This window comes from Mus pahari, chromosome 5 (assembly GCF_900095145.1).
Source record: "Mus pahari chromosome 5, PAHARI_EIJ_v1.1, whole genome shotgun sequence".
Taxonomy (NCBI): Eukaryota; Metazoa; Chordata; class Mammalia; order Rodentia; family Muridae; genus Mus; species Mus pahari.
In genome coordinates this window covers 166,995,398-167,007,713 of record NC_034594.1, presented here as the reverse complement: position 1 = coordinate 167,007,713, position 12,316 = coordinate 166,995,398, and positions in this window count along the sequence as shown.

The following is a 12,316-nucleotide window of genomic DNA, read 5'->3' as shown; positions in this document are numbered from 1 at the left end:
CACCCCACCTCCACCCCATCAGACCTCCCCATGCCCCAGGGCCCAAAGTCTCTCAAGGGGTAGGTGCATCTTCTCTGATTGAGTCCAGACCTGGCAGTCCTCTGCTGTATATGTTTTGGGGGCCTCCTATCAGCTGGTGTATACTGCCTAGTTGGTGGCTCAGTGTCTGAGAGATCCCGGAGGTCCAGGTTAATTGAGACTGCTGGTCTTTCTATAGGGTTGCCCTCCTCCTCAGGTTCTTCCAGCTTTTCCCTAATTCAACCTCAGGGGCCACCAGCTTCTGTCCATTGGTTGGGTATAAATATCTGCATCTGACTCTTTCAGCTTCTTGCTGTACCTTTCAGAGGGCAGTCATGATAGGTCCCTGTTTGTAAGCACACCATAGCATCAGTAATAGTGTCAAGCCTTGGGGCCTCCCCCTGAGCTGGATCCCAATTTGGGACTGTCAATGGACTTCCTTTTCCTCAGGTTCTTCTCCACTTTTGTTCCTACAGTTCTTTCAGACAGGAACAATTCTGGGTCAGAGTTTTTTGACTGTGGAGTAGCAACCCCACCCTTCCACTGGATATCCTGTCTTTTTACAGGAGGTGGACTCTACAAGTTCCCTCTCCCCACTGTAGGAAATTTCATCTAAGGTCCCTCCCTTTGAGTCCTGAGAATCTCTCATCTCCCAGGTCTCTGGTACATTCTAGATGGTTCCCCCACCTCCTACCTCCTGAGGTTGCCTTTCTGCTGGCCCTCAGGGCTTCAGTCCTGTTTCACACCCCACTCCCAACACCTGATCATGTTCCCCTCCCTGTTGACTTTCACACCCAGGTTCCTTCCTCCTTCCTGCCTTGTGATTGCTTTCTTCTCTCTCCCAAGTGGGATTGAAGCATCCTCACTTGGGTCCTTCAGCTTGTTAGCCTTCTTGAGTTCTTTGGTTTGTATCCTGAGAATTCTGTACTCCCCCCCCCCCCACTAATATCCACTTATTAGTAAGCACACACCATGCATATTCTTTTGGGTCTGAGTTACCTCAGTCAGGATGGTATTTTCTAGTTCTATCTGTTTGCCTGCAAAACTCATGGATACTTTTAAAATTCTATTTGATTGTTGTTCTACTTGGAGTCCTGGACGGTACAAATTAACATGATCCATTGCAGTGAAAACAGGGTTTAGGGTTAGGGTTAGGGTTAGGGTTATTCTGACACTTTGGTTTCTTTTGATAGAAAATCATGGGCTATAACATATCCACTAAAAGTAAAAAAAATTATTCAAGAAAATGTTTTACTTAAAAGACAAATAGAATGCCTCCTATAACATAGATCAAAGGAATATTGTGGTAGACTTGCTGACTCTTGAAGTTTCCTTAATCACACAAAATAATGAGGATACCAAATATAATAAATTCAAATTAATTTTAAATACATAACTAATACTGGAAAAAAGCAAAGGAAATCCCCAGGTAGAAACAAATAAAATATTCAAAATCAGTATAATGAGCAAAACCTAAACTCAGTGACCTATGAAAAAGAAAGAATAAGGTAAATTCCCCAAGGCCTAGAGTTTAACATGTACCAGGGTCATAGGCTTAAGTCTAAAGTCTTAAGAAAAATTAAATTTAGAAATTATTCCTTTAAAATGAAAGCCAATCTATACAATAGCAACTAGAACATTGTACTCACTAAGCCACTGATGCTGAGAAGAAGCAGGTCAACTAATGTGTTCTGGGGAAGAAAACAGAAATGAGAAGCTTACCCTAAGCCTTGCTGGAGGTGTTGTATGATTTGCATTAATCTGTCTGTGGAAAATTCCATATGATAAATTCTTAGATAATTGAAAATCCTTAGGAGTGTGAAAAAGCCAAACCTGTTTTTATCTCATAGATACCTTTATAAACCTGTATACTTTAATCTTCTGGAAACAACTCCATAAAAGATGAGTTCATAGTAAACTTTTACAATCCCAGAGACAAAGAAATATAAGAGAGAGAAATGGGATGCAAAAATCTAGAGAAATAAAAGAAATACAAATGATAGAAAAATAGCAAATTCCTTAAAGATATTTCCAATGTTTAAAAAAGAAATAAAAGCCATTATACAATAATAAGACATGGTGAAAATGGTCAGTCATGATTTAGATACTTTATTTTTATTACTTTTAGTTATGGGTATGCATGAGTATTGTGTGTGACTATCTGAATGGGACAAGTGCCCATGGAGACCAGAGGCATCAGAAATCCTGAAGCTAGAGTTACAAACAGTTGTGAACCACATGATATGAATGCTGAGAACCAAACTCAGGTCCTCTAGGACAGCAAACATGCTTAACTGCTGATCTATATCTCCAGCCCCAGTCATACATCTTTGTAAAGCAAAATTGAAGTTCTAAAAGTTAAAAATATAATTCATACATTTAAATCCAGCTGTATAATTAGTAGAAGACTTGCTCTGATTTCATAAACAATAATCAAACATAACATATATGAAGTAATTAGTTTTCAACATTAAATAACAGCTAAGCAGAATTATGGCCACTGAGAAAAGAGAAGTGTGTTAGCTGATCTCTACACTAGTCTCATTGTCTACTCAATGACAAAATTTGGATTTCAGAAGAGGAAGAAAACTCAAACAGACCACAGTGGACTCCTGAGCTGCAAGATATTGACACCCTTGTCAGCAAGTCTAAGGTAGCAAGAATTTTCTGGAACTGTAGTAGCAGAGAGAGCAACAGACAGAAAAAAAAAACTCAGAAATCAGCGAACCTTGTGCTAGTGATGATGTAAGATTCAGTACTGAACTGTGACCTTTGGGAGAATGTAGCAACAGGGTGACACTAAGGATGACAGCCCCAGAGGTCCAGAACCTGAGTCAAGAAGATAAAGCTGGAACTGCTAATTTTCTCCATATTTAAATCTTCCCATTTAGATAGTGGACTTCTTTCTTTCTTATGCTTTCCATATCCATCCATACAAGGCTGAACCGAAGTCCAGTACTTACACAGGTTGTTGATTACACATTCTGGTCCATATAAGTTATTTGCTGAAATGTTCTTTGATGGTTCCTCATGCCTTTAGGTTTGGTAGGTATCTCCAGCTTCTATAATATACTTGAGACATGAGTCATTCTTTTAAAAGGGGGAATTCCAATATGTATAATTTATGCATGATTCCATTTCTTCTAAGTCCATCAAAATCTCAGAGCTATCAAAAAATCCATCCCCTGTCTGCTGTTTCATTGACCCTTTGGTGTCTGTGAAGCTGAATATCTGATGATTTTGTTATCTTTGGAATCCACCCTCTATAGGCATTGATGGATGACTATACTCACATATAACCAATTCTTAACCACTAAAAACCATTTTGTTCTCTGAAGTAAGTTTCATGTGCCCCACTTTGTCTCTTCCAAGCTCCTTATTTATTTTTTTCAAAAGTAAAAATCTTTTTACATTTCAAATAAAAGAGTTGAAGTTTTACAGATTATTTTTGATTTTTTGCAAATTTCAACATGTTCTCAGGGTTTAAAAAGTTAAATTTAAATGGTAAATAAAATAGGAAAGAAAATAGAGAAATTACCAGAAAGAGGTCATTTATACTTTAAAATATTATGCAGATAAATAATCATAGTTAAAATAATGATGAAAATAAAAGTGATACATGATTGGGGAGAAAATTATAAAAATTATAAAGATGATAAATACAAATTATTCATAATCACACCACAAAATTAAGATTTTTTTTTAGCATTTACTTATGTGTGTGTGTGTGTGTGTGTGTGTGTGTGTCTAGGTCAGTTGGTTTAACTGTGTGAGTCCCAGAATAAAATCAGAATTGTTGATAAAGTGCCTGTAAAGATACCAGCAGTCTCAACTAACCCAGACCCCAGGGAGCTCCTAGAGACTAAGCCACCAACCAGGCAGCATACATGGGCTGGTTGGAGCCCCTACTCCTGAACTTATATAGTAGAGGACTGCTAGGTCTGGACTCAGTGGGAGAAGATGCGCCTAATCCTCCAGAGACTTGAGGATCCAGGGAAGGGAGAGGCCTGGGGCGAGAAGCACCCTCTTGGGGGCAAGGGGGAGTAGTAGTGGGATGAGGAACTATGAGAAGGGGGACCAGGAAAGGGGACAACAGCTGGAATGTAAATAAATAAAATAATTAAAAACAAAACAAAATAAAAAACAACCAAACAATCAAACAAAAAATTGCCAGTTCTCAGCCCCTCAGAGATGGAGGATTTCACTATTTGGGAATGTGGGAAACAAGATCTTGACCCCATAGAATTGTCACCAACTGTCTGGTGCTGCCTTAGTTCCCCAAGATGTGATTAATTCAGAATTAGTGTATAGTCAAAGTATAGAAGAAGTTATGAGACCTGAAAAGTCTACTGAGAGCCCATAGTTAATTTTATGGCAATCCACAGGATTGTAATATTTCCAGTTATGAAAAAACATAATCTTACTCTGCATGCCAAAGATCCCTAAATATGATTGCTAAACTGAAAGAAACATAGAGACAGATGCAGAGATGGGGATTATTAGCCCGGGCAAAAGAGATAGTTTTTTTTTTTTTAAATGGAGTTAATATTCCCATTGTCTAAAGAAATCTGTTACTTTTCCTTTTTTAATTCATAAAAGAACCTAAAAGAGTCCTTTTAGGAATTACATCATGATGAATGAGAGCCACAGTACTTATGGCATGATATTAAGCTTAAATTATATCAACAGCAGAACAAAAATAAATAGCTTGCAGAATTGAGCAGACTTATTTAATAACTCTAGTATAAGAAAAAAAAAACACCAAGCTAGCTTATATTTTCATGAGCTAAAGTATGCTCCTTCTCCCCATGGGTTAGTTAGGATTGTAGCTGCAGCAATTGTCCTTTAATACATCATTAGTTTGGCCAAATTTTGAGTTTTTCACAATGCTTTTGTGGGAAATACTTAGAAAATCAAAATTGTTGGAGTGGACATTACTGGGGAAAGTTCTGTGTTAGTTATTTTTCTGTTGTGATAAAATATCATTACAAAGGCAATTTATAAAAGAGAGAGTTTATTTGGGTTTACTGTTTGTCTAAGTCATTGTTCTATTACTATAAACAGATATCATGGCCAATGCAACTCTTAAGGAAAGCATCTAACTGGGGACTTACTTACAGTATCGGAGGCTTGATCTATTATCATCATGAAATAAAACATGTTGGCATGCATCAAACTGGAGCAATAGCTGAGAACTACATCCTGATATGAAGGCCATAGGAAGAGAGAAAACTGTGCCTGGCATGGACTTTTGAAACCTCAAAGACCATCCCCAGAGACACACTTCCTCCAACAAGGCCACACCAACTTCAACAATGCCACATGTCCTACTTCTTCTAATCCTTTCCAATAGTGTCATTCCATGACATTATTGAACTAAACATTCAAATATATGTGCCTATGAAGGTCATTCTTATTGAAGCCACCACATTCCACTCCCTGCCCCCCATAGGCTTAGAGCCATATCATAATGCAAAATACATTTAGTTCAACTGCAAAAGTCTCCATAGTTTTTTAGTCTCAACCTTATTTATTTTTTATTGGATATTTTATTTACATTTCAAATGCTATCCCCTTTCCCAATTCACCCCCAGAACCCCCCATCCCATCCTCCCTCCTCCTGCTTCTATGAGGGTGTGCCCCTACCCACCCACCCACTTCTGCCTCCCTGCCCTCGCATTCCCCTATACTGGGGCATCATGGGGCCTCTTCTCCCATTGATGCCCAACAAGGCCATCCTCTGCTACATATAAAGCTGGAGCTATGGGTCCCTCCATGGGTATACTCCTTGGTTAATGGTTTAGACCTTGGGAGCTCTGGTTGGTTGATATTGTTGTTCTTCTTANGGGTTGCAAACCCCTTCAGCTCCTTCAGTCCTTTCTGTAACTCCTCCATTGGGGACCCTGTGATCAGTTCAATGGTTGGCATCCACCTCTGTATATGTCAGGCTCTGACAGTGCCTCTAAGGAGACAGCTATATCAGGCTCCTGTCAGCATACACTTCTTGGCATCCACAATAGTGTGTGCACTTGGTGAGTGTATATGGGATGGATCCCCAGGTGGGGCAGTCTCTGGATGGCCTTTCCTTCAGTTTCTGCTCCACACTTTGTCTCTGTATTTGCTCCCATGAGTATTTTGTTACCCCCTCTAAGAAGGACCAAAGTATCCACACTTTGGTCTTCCTTCTTCTTGAGCTTCATATGGTCTGTGAATTGTATCTTGGGTATTCCAAGCTTTTTGGCTAATATCCACTTATCAATGAGTGCATACCATGTGTGTTCTTTTGTGGCTTGGTTACCTCACTCAGGATGATATTTTCTAGTTCCATCCATTTGCTTAAGAATTTCATGAAGTCATTATTTTTAATGACTAAACAGTAAGTACTCCATTGTGTAAATGGATCACATTTTCTGTATCCATTCCTCTGTTGAAGGACATCTGGGTTCTCTCCAGCTTCTGGCTATTATAAATAAGGCTGCTATGAACATAGTGGAGCATGTGTTCTTATTACCTGTTGGAACATCTTCTAGGTATATGCTCAGGAGTGGTATTGCTGGATCCTCTGGTACTACTATATCCAATTTTCTGAGGAACTGTCAAACTGATTTCCAAAGTAGTTGTACCAGCTTGCAATACCACCAGTAATGGAGGAGTGTTCACATCCTTCACATCCTCACCAGCATCTGCTGCCACCTGAGTTTTTGATCTTAGCCATTCTGACTGGTGTGAGGTAGAATCTCAGGGTTTTTTTTGACTTGCACTTCCCTGATGACTAAGGATGTTGAACATTTCTTTAGGTGTATCTATGTCAGGCAAAAGAGCTGGCCCAGAGGTCATCAGAGAGGGATAGATGGTTCTGCCCCTCACCTGCTGTAGCACTCAGGAGAGCAGACCTTGTACCTCACCTAGGCACCACAATAGAGCTGACCCTAGATGTGGGGGTAGTGGATGAGCTTGCTCTGAGGGCATGAATGTAGGAGAGCTGGCTTTGACTTTTGTTTGCTGTGCAGTCAAGTCAGCAAGGGAGAGATTCCCTCTTCTCCCTTTTGCCCTTGCCACTGGCAGCAGACAGGAGAGTTGGCCCCAATGGGGTCATGAGAATAGGAGAGCTGCACCTCACCTGGGCAGCACAGTAGAGCTGACCCTGATGGAGGGATGCAGGTGAACCAGGCTCAAGTGTGTGAGCATGTGAGAGCTGCCCCTGTAACTTGTCTGCTGTATAGCAGTGTGGGCAAGGGAGAGTTCAGGCTAAGATTCAGTGTTTTGAATTGGCCCACCCCAACATCTACCTATCAATGAACTGCTGAGGTACATGAAGGGTCTGGTCCTACAGGAACTACATGAACAGAGCAACCACAGGATATCTGAGAGGAGTCCCAGTGAGGTTCTAGTACTGACAGTATAACAGTAATCAGAGGCATACTAGAGCAGTGAATCATTGGAATGAGCATGTACAATCAAAGAACTATGGACAAGAGAGTATACTATGGGACACAGTGTGACACACTACAGCTGCCACAATGAGATTTTTCCCCCCTCTCTTAGGTGAAGGAGGTTGCAAGGGTGGAGGGTAGGTATGAAAGGAGGTGGAGATAAGTAGGATTGAGGTGCATGATGTGAAATTCACCAAGAACCATTTTTTTTTTAAAGAAGGAACCACAAGCTCCTTCTGCCTCAACTTCCTAAGTCTCTGAGTACTGGGGTTAAAGGATTACACTACTACACTAACTTTACCATGTGACCTTAAATAGTAGTACTCCAGAACATAGAAAGCAAAAAAATACTGTTGAACCTGATTTGGGGTTTTCAAAACACTGGTGATAAGGCAACAGAGGCAAAGGACCTTCTGCTGTTGTGAGGAATCTTCTTGGAATTGTAATTTATAGTTTCTAGAATAGTTGAAGAAGTTACTGAAGAATAGGAAGGTAGATGAGAAGAGTGGGAAAGAGAGGGGCAGACATTCCCATGTAAGTCAAATGGAAATTAAATGATTTGACCTTTGAATACGTGTGCTATATTAAAGTAGACTGTAGATAAAGCACAACATTTGTATTAATGATTAGGAAGTAGTATAAAATTACATCACCAGCCAGACATAGAGTATCATCAAGAAGGTAGTTTGCTGGTAGTACTTTTTCAAAACCACGTGAAATTTGCACCTCCATCTTTAAAGTTAGTATAATATCAATTATAATATTTAACCCTGGTATTGAGTTGTATCTTACTTTTAAAACAAATCAACAGGGATAAATTTACATGTTCGGTCTCTGAATCTATTTTCACTGACTTTATTTACATGTCTTCAACTGGTAGCAATGATAAAACCTTATATTTAGATTGCATACTTCCTCTCAGTTGCATTCAAATTTCATTTAACAGTTTAAGAATTTCCTAACACTGTGCTTCACAACCTTTTCTAATCACCAGAATCTCCTGGAAACTTTGTATCATATCCCTGCCCACAGCTCACCCAATTCAGTAGCTCTCAAGTAGGACATGAGAATTGTTGTATTAAACTGAAAAGTATTTCCTCAAGAAAGTACAAAAATCAGTCAAAAATGGCAACTACTGATCCAAGAAACAGGGAAGTATTTCTCAGGTGATCTGTCTCTGCCTTCTCAGTTCTTCAACACAAACCTCTGTAAGAGGGTATTTCAAAGGGGCTTGCTTGAAAGCTGAAAGAAATAACCACAGGACAAGCTTAAAAAATTAAAGCCTAAATTTTATATTTATGGAACTACTTTATGAATTTTAAGTACTTTAGTTATTAACTCTTTAAAAAACATATATTTGTGATTTATAAAAATAATATCCAACAACAATTTTATTATAACATTATTATAATTTCATTCTATACTACTATAAAATATAATTGTGATATTAATTTCAATATTTTTATTTTCTTATATTCTCTTCATATCTGAATTTTGAAAAATGAAAAATATAATTTATCAAGATACTGTAAAAACCTAGGTTGGATATGAAAACTTTAAATATTGCAAAAAGAATCTAAGGTCATTACAAATTTGAGTGATTTATGAAATTTGTATTTTTACAGGATTTCAAAAACTTTCTACTTCAGTATCTATTTCTTTACATCCATGGCCTGGGACAAAACCCAGTTGGAAAGCCCTTGGCTAGCTTACATGAAGCCCTAGGTTAGACCTGAGGCAGCGTACAAACAGGAGATCTAGTCTGTGATTATAATTATGTGATTAGTGTAATAACAGCTTATTTTTCTTTTTTTTTCCTTTTTAAATTAATTTTACATCCTGACTACAGTTTCCTCCCCCTTCTCTCCTCACAGTCTGCCCCCACTTCTCCTCCCTTCATCTTCAGTCTTGGCATATCAGTTTTGTGAATTAAGACTAGGCATATCTTCTATTGAGACTAGATGAGGCAGACCAGTTAGGGAAAAGAGTCCCAAAGGCAACAGAGTCAGAGACAGCCCCTGCTTCCACTGTTAGGAGTCACACACAAAAACCAAGCTGTACAACTGTTGAACATGTGCAGAAGGCCTAGGTCAGCCCATGCATGCTCTTTGATTAGTGGTTCAGTCTCTGTGAACTCCTGTGGGTCTGGGTTAGCTGATTCCATAGATTTTCCTGTGGTGTCCTTGACCCCTCCAGTTCCTACAAGTCTTCTTCCTCCTCTTCCTCAAGATTCCAATCTAAGATCCACCTAATGTTTGGCTGTAGGTCTCTGCATCTGTGTCCATCAGTTGGTGAATGAAGCCTCTCTGATGACCATTGGTCAGACATCCTTTCAATTTTTTCTCCCTCTTTACCCCCGAACATCTTGTAGGTAGGGCAATTTGTGAGTTGAAGATTTTATGGCTTATTTTTCAACCCCAAACCAGAGAATCAAATTTGTTCTTGTCACATTTGCTCACCTAGGAAAGCACCAGAAAAAGAAGAATTGAAAAGCAAGTGCAATGGACCTTGTTTCCTATTTCCTATGGGAACTCTTATGAGAATTTAAGATGAAGCCCATGGGAGAAGGAAGGAAGTGAATTTAATTATGTAAGTCATGTCAACCAGAGACTACTCTTTTAAAATAGTACTAAGACTTAATAACTGGAGTAATATTAAACTCTTTTAAAGTCCACACATTTAGAAATATAATTTAACTAAAAATTATATTTTGTACCTAAGTTAAACTGGTTTTATTGAAGTGTTGTTTTGTTTAGTTGGTTTCATTTAGGTTTTTTCTTTGTTTGCTAATTTCTGTTTGTTTATATTTTTGAGACAGTCTCACTACACAGTATAGTCTGGCATCAAAATCGCAACCTTCCTGCCTCAACTTCCCTAGTTTTGAGATCACAGTTGTGTACCACTAGAGCTGACTTCACTTTAATTCTTGCAAATAACTATTCTTAGCAACTAATAGTTCAAGGATAGAAACAACTTTATCTTCTCAGAGACTTATAAGAATTTTTTTGCGGCAGCTACATGGAATTTAAGTGATGGATATTAAGTCAGGACAAATAACGAAAGCTGACTGGAATATGACACTTCAGAATTAATACTGATCTTGGAAAACTTTTAGGGCAAAGCTAGCTTGAATAAATATTATAAATATGATTACAAATATGGATAATTTGTTAAACTGTTAACTTTCAAATGTTAAAAGACTTAAGTATGCTAAATAAAACGGCTTATGAGAGGTACATCTAAAACAAACAAACAAACTAACTAACTAACTAACAAACACTTCACAATGTCTGTATCTCTATGCGAGTCAGTAGTGCCATAGAATTGTCCAATTCTTTTATCTTAGGACACATCAATATAAACTACATTTTTCTGGAAAATTGAGGTGATAATTCCAGCTTTCTCTTTGTTGATGACATTACACAATGTTTAGATCAGCTTTGTCTACTACTTTTAGAAGAAGCAGGAACAGAATTATTTGTACTTCAATAATGTTATCCATGATATAATTAATTTAAGAAGTAAAACAGTTGATTTATAGAATGAGACAGTATGGCTTGTGTCAAATACGTGATGAAAAACTCTATTCATTCTGTATAGTTTCAAATGGCAATTCTTAGTAAGGCCAGTGATTGGAAAGAACAGATTGTGGGTAAAAGTTTACTTCAGGGTTCTTAGCACACAAGAGGACCTATTCTGATCCCCAGCACCAATAAGGAAGGGGAAAGGAGAGAGAGAAAGAGAGGGAGTGGAAAGAGGAGTACTAAATTGTTAGGTGTGGGTGGGTGGGAGGGCAAAACTAGGCAGGATTTTAATTACGTAGGAGGAAGGGAGGTCAATACAAAGGGGATAAAGTGGCTAAAGTAAACCCAACTCTAAGGAGGGGGAAGAAAGGAAGGAAAGAAAAATTAGTAAAGAGAAAGAAAAAGAAAGCAGATCAAATTTTGTCTTTATGCCAAAACAAGTAAAGAGCAAATGACTTAAGGAATTTTGAGACCAGTGAGAACTAGTCAATCTCTTTGTGGATAAATGGAAAAGTATGGTGTCTTGCATAAGATCCTCAGGAAGGCACAGAAATTTGCTTGGCATAGATACATGAATATGTTGATACAAACACAGGAATGTTTATCTTTATGATACTCACAGCTGTTTAGGTTACCAGCCATGCTTGGAAACCACACAAATTATATTTAAAATTGTATTCCAAGTCTATAATCCCAAGCCATTGTAAAAATGATGCTACTGGGGCTGGAAGATGGCTATATTGGTAGCAGCCTTGCCAAGCAAGCATAAGAACCCCAGTTTGATCGTAAGGACGCAAGTGAAAAACCCATGTGTGAGTAATTCCACTACTAGGGAGGTAGAGAAAAGAGGCCCTATGGCTTATGTGCCAGTCAGCCTAGCCAAATGCCAGGCCAGTGTGAGCCCTTGTCATAAAAACAAAGAAAACAAGATGGATAACCCCTGAGAAACAACTCCAAAGGTTGTTGTGTGGCCTCCATACACACTCATGCACAGATGCAGCTGTAACTACATATATGATAACATATAGACATATACATATATTTACATACACATAAAATCACGCTGTTAGACAAATCTAAACATCTAATATGTAAAATAAATTGATAGTATTAAGAAAATGGAAGAAAAATTAGGCAGTGTGGTACATGTCTATAATTTCAACACGTGGGAGTCTGAGATAAAAATATTGCAAATACTAAGCCCATGTCTGGAAAAAGAAAGACCTAGCCCCTCACACATATGTAGCAGATGTGCACCTTGGTCTTCATGTAGGTCCCTCGATAACTGGAGTGGGGTCTTACCCTGATTCTGTTGCCTGCTGTGGATTCTGTTCCCCAAAC